Source organism: Eumetopias jubatus, unplaced genomic scaffold, assembly GCF_037043125.1.
Source record: "Eumetopias jubatus isolate StellerSeaLion01/CBP00866 unplaced genomic scaffold, mEumJub1_p1.0 scaffold_66, whole genome shotgun sequence".
Classification (NCBI taxonomy): Eukaryota; Metazoa; Chordata; class Mammalia; order Carnivora; family Otariidae; genus Eumetopias; species Eumetopias jubatus.
In genome coordinates this window covers 869,990-874,962 of record NW_028274872.1, presented here as the reverse complement: position 1 = coordinate 874,962, position 4,973 = coordinate 869,990, and the positions used below count along the sequence as shown (strand labels likewise).

The 4,973-nt window shown below is 40.0% G+C and overlaps 1 non-coding gene across 1 annotated transcript; it reads left to right on the top strand.

Moving 5' to 3' along the window:
• Positions 1-3,747: 3,747 nt before the first annotated feature.
• Positions 3,748-3,960, top strand: LOC148161789 (small nucleolar RNA U3). Its single transcript, XR_015767358.1, has one exon. It is a non-coding gene; the product is annotated as a small nucleolar RNA U3 (small nucleolar RNA).
• Positions 3,961-4,973: the final 1,013 nt, after the last annotated feature.

The following is a 4,973-nucleotide window of genomic DNA, read 5'->3' as shown; positions in this document are numbered from 1 at the left end:
CTATGTGTGAACTGTTTTCTTTGTTGTTTTTGTAATGTCACTAAACACCACATTTTATGTCACTTAGGGATTCATTCGCCTCTCACAAGAGATCTTTTGAAATTGTCAAATGAATAATTTATGCATTAGTAAGATGCATAATATATATAGTGACCACTAAGTTTGGACAGATTGTAACCTCGATGCTATGTTGTTGTGTTTATTTGGTTCACCCTCGTATTTAACAGAAGAGAGATAAAGAGCCATTTTATGACAATCAACCAAAGTAGAAGGCAACGTACTGAATGGGAGAAGATATTTGCAAATGACATATCCAATGAATGGTTAGTATCCAACATATATAAAGAGCTTATACAACTCAACACCAAAAGCCACAAATAATCCAATTTAAAAAGAGGCAGAAGAAATGAACAGACATTACTCCAAAGAAGACATCCAGATGGCCAACAGACACATGAAAAGATGCTCGACAACACTCATCATCAGGAAAAAGCAAATCGAAACAATAAGATAGGGCACCTGAGTGGCTCGGTCCATTACACGTCTGCCTTTGGCTCGGGTGGTGACCTTGGGGTCCTGGGATCGAGTCCCACATCGGGCTACGTGCTCGGGGGGAGCCTGCTACTCCCTCTCCCCCTCCCCCCACTTGTGCTCTCTCTCCTTCATTCTCAAATAGGTAAAATCTGGAAAAAAAAAAAGAACCAATGAGATATCACCTCACACCTGTCAGAATGGCTAAAATCAAAAATACAAGAAACAACAAGTGTGGGCCAGGATGTGGAGGAAAAGGAACCCTCTTACAGTATTGGTGGGAATACAAACTGGTGTAGCCATTGTGGACAACAGTATGGAGGTTCCTCAAAAAGGAACGATTATGATCCATTAATCCTACCACTGGATATTTATTCCAAAAATACAGAAACAGTCATTTGCAGGAATACATGCGCCCTTTGTATAGCAGCATAGACAAATTATGGAAAGAGCCCAGATGTCCATCAACAGATGAATGATAAAGACAATGTAATACACACACACACACACACACACACACACACACACACACACACACACACACACACACCATGGAATATTATTCAGCCATAAAAAAGAATGAAATCTTGCCATTTGCAAGGATACAGATGGAGCCGGCATGTATTATGCTAAGTAAAATAAGGCAGTCAGAGAAGGATAAATACCCCATGATCTCACTCCTGTGTGGAATTTAAGAAACAAAACATGTAAGCAAAGGAAATAGAAAAGGGAGAGAGACAAACCACGAAAAAGACCCTTAACTATAGAGAACAAACTGATGGTTGCCCGAGGGGAGGGACGGTTGGGGGATGGGTGAGGTGATGGGGATTAAGAAGTGCACTTGTGGTAATGAGCACTGGGCAATGTATGGAAATGTTCAATCACCATGTTATATACTGGAAACTCATGGAACACTGTATGTTAACTATACTGGAAATATATTTTTTAAAAATTTGAAACAATTTTAAAAGGATGGAACATGGCTTGCTCGATTTCTTTGAGTTGACCTCATGCCATTGACCTGGGGTTGTATTCCTGGAAGCAAACATGGGCAGTTCGAGGTCATGGGTCATTGATGGATGAAGTACAGTGGTGTTCAGTGACATAGAAGCTGAGGTTGAGGAGAGAGAAACAGGCAGGCAGGGGAAGTGGTGCCTGAAGCACCTCTTCACTTCTTCAGCACAGGTTCCCCTCTAGATCTTAGGAGCCAGAGACTTAGGAGGTCGCTGTAGCACTGATAAAGGCAATTGTCCACCTTTAATATTTGTGGGTCCTGCACCTGGGCTCCCAAGAAAGCGATGCTTTCACATTTACCAAGGTCAAAATGAATCCACAAATCTCAATGCATGGGCTCTATTTCACCCCAAGCGCACATTGTACATCTGCTTTATGAAAGAAAAGAACCCAAAGGAGCATTCTGGAAAAGATAAGAAAAAGGAAGACACTTCCCTGGTTCCCATAACATTAAAGCCATACAGCCCTACATGTACTAGAAATTTAAGACCGGGAAATGCAGTGTCTTTCTACAATGTCTTTTGTATAAAAATTTGTAACTTTTTATGTAAAAAAAATATATTTTGGTATATAACTCTATATCAAATTTCCTTTGTCAGGACACTCTCTCCTGTGTAAAGATTGCCTGTCCCATGCAGCTGTACTAATTGGGGCTCAGGTAAAACTCTCACCCTTTTTTTTTTTTTTTTGAGTTCGAGAGCCATGTGGTATGCAGAGATTACTTAAAAAGAAAATAATTGAAAAGAAATAAAATTAAAATAAAAAAATTTTTTAAATGTATAGGTGTATCAGGAAATTTTTTACTCTCTACTCTCTCACATTGATTTATTTACATTGTGTTGCACCATTAAGAGCACCTTAATTACTATAGCTTTACGGTGATTTAAAATTTAGTAAATTTCTCCAATTTAATTCTTCAAGGTTGTCTTGGCTATTCTAGGTATGTTGATCACCATATATATTTGAGAATTAGGTTGTAAATTTGCCCCCAAAGTGCAAATGCAGTATGATTCAGAATAATGCTGATTTGATGTTCCAACAATTTTGAGTGGTCTAGTCCATACATGTGGATACATTTTTTTCTAATTATTTAGATTTCCTTTAATTTATTTCAGCAAGAGTTTTCAGGGATCTTTGTTACATGTGTTCTCATACATTAAATGAAGGTGGATGTGAATCTCCACTCTGTTTATTGAATTTCATTTCCTTTTTCTAAAAATTTCATTTTCTAAATGCTCACTGCTAGTATATGGAGAAATATAGTAGATTATTACATGAATGTTACTGAGGTATAATTTAGGTACAGTAGACTGCATCCCTTTAAAGTGTACAATTAAGGCTGTACTTTCAGAGATCGTTTCTTTTTTCTTTCTTTTAATTTAATTTTATTTTGTTATGTTAATCACTATACATTACATCACTGGTTTTTGATGGAGTATTCCATGATTCATTGTTTGCGTATAACAGCCAGTGCTCCCTTCAATGCTGCCCTCTTTAATACCCACCACCAGGCTAACCCATTCCCCCACCCCCTCCCCTCTAGAACCCTCAGTTTGTTTCTCAGAGTCCATCATCTCTCATGGTTCGCCTCCCCCTCCAATTTCCTCCCCTTCATTTTTCCCTTCCTACTAGCTTCTCTCTCTCTTTTTATTTTTTTATTTTTTATTGTTGTGTTAATCACCATATTACATCATTAGATTTTAATTTTTATTGTTATGTTAATCACCGTACATCAATAGTTTTTGATGTAGTGTTCCATGACTCATTGTTTCTGCATAACACCCAGTGCTCCATGCAGAATGTGCCCTCTTTAATACCCATCACCAGGCTAACCCATCCCCCCACCCTCCTCCCCTCTAGAACCCTCAGTTTGTTTTTCAGAGTCCATGGTCTCTCATGGTTCCTCTCCCCCTCTTATTTCCTCCTCTTCAGTTTTCCCTTCCTACTAGCTTCTCTGTCTCTTTTTCTTTAAACATATAATGTATTAGTTGTTTCAGAGGTACAGGTCTGTGATTCATCAGTCTTACACAATTCACAGCGCTCACCATAGCACATACCCTCCCCAATGCCCATCACCCAGGCACCCCATCCCTCCCACCCCCACCACTCCAGCAACCCTCAGTTTGTTTCCTGAGATTAAGAATTCCTCCTATCAGTGAGGTCATAGGATACGTGTCTTTCTCTGATTGACTTAATTTCACTTAGCATAATACCCTCCAGTTCATTTCTACAGTTTGTTACTAGAGAAGTTTCTCTGAACGTGTAGAGGACCTGAAACCTCAAGGAGGAGGCATATTGTTCTCTCCTGAGATGAACCTGGTTTTAGGTGTTGTTTCCACAGCTGCCCATTGCCACTGATGATCGTTCTTCTCCTCCTTTGGAGGAGTAAGAGAGAGAGGACGCAGTGTGAGTGCTTTCTCAACAAATAAAAATTAAAAAAGATAAACTGTACAACTAAATGCATTTTCACAGATGTACATACAATTGAAACTACTGCTCCATTCAGGACACAGGGCATTTCCTCTACCTCACAGCTTCCCTTGGGTGGTTCCATTGAAGTCTCTCACTGCCTTCACCCTCAGTCCCAGGCAACCACGGGTATCAAAGTCGGCTTGCATTTTTAACCACGTTATGGAAATGGAACTCTTTTATGCCTACATTCCTTCCTGCAGCCTAGGGATTCTTATATCTATCCATATTATTAATGGATCGCCAGTTCAGAATTTTTCATTGTTAAGGAGTATTCCTCCGTATGGATATATTTGGTCTGTACATTCACCTATTCATGGCCATCTATGCAGTTTCCTGGGTTTGGCCATGGGGAATAAAGCTATGATGAATATTCATGTGCAGTTTGCTGTGTGGCCATATTGTGTAAATCCTTAGGAGAGGAATGGCCGTTCACGTGATTGGTAAATGTTTACCTGTGGTTCAGTTTTTCTCGGTGGTTGGACCATTTTTCATTCCCACAAGTGTATGAAACGTCTAGTTACTTTACATCCTCACCACATATGTTTTCGGTCTTCGTAATTTTAGCCACGGGGATGGATGTGTAATGGTAACTCACTGTAGTATTAATTTATCTTCCCAATGGCTGAGTGTGCCGTCGAAAACTGACCTCTGTGCTTCAGAGCCAAAATATAAGACGAAGACAGAGTTTGGAATATTGAGGAACAATAGCTTTATTGCTTTTCGGGGCACAGGGGTCTAGAACAGGCCAAGGCCCTCAAAAAGTGTAAGTCCCTTCCCCCTGGAGGAAGGGGCAGGGGGGTGGTATATTTTCACAGAAATTGTGTGTCTGCTGCCAGCCTCCTTCATCATGTCTTTAGGGTGGTACCAGGATCCTGAAACAAAAGGCTTAGAAGAGAGGAGCAGAGGTTTGCAGAAGAGAAGGAAAAGGTTACTTAGTTTAAGATGGAGCCTTGCGG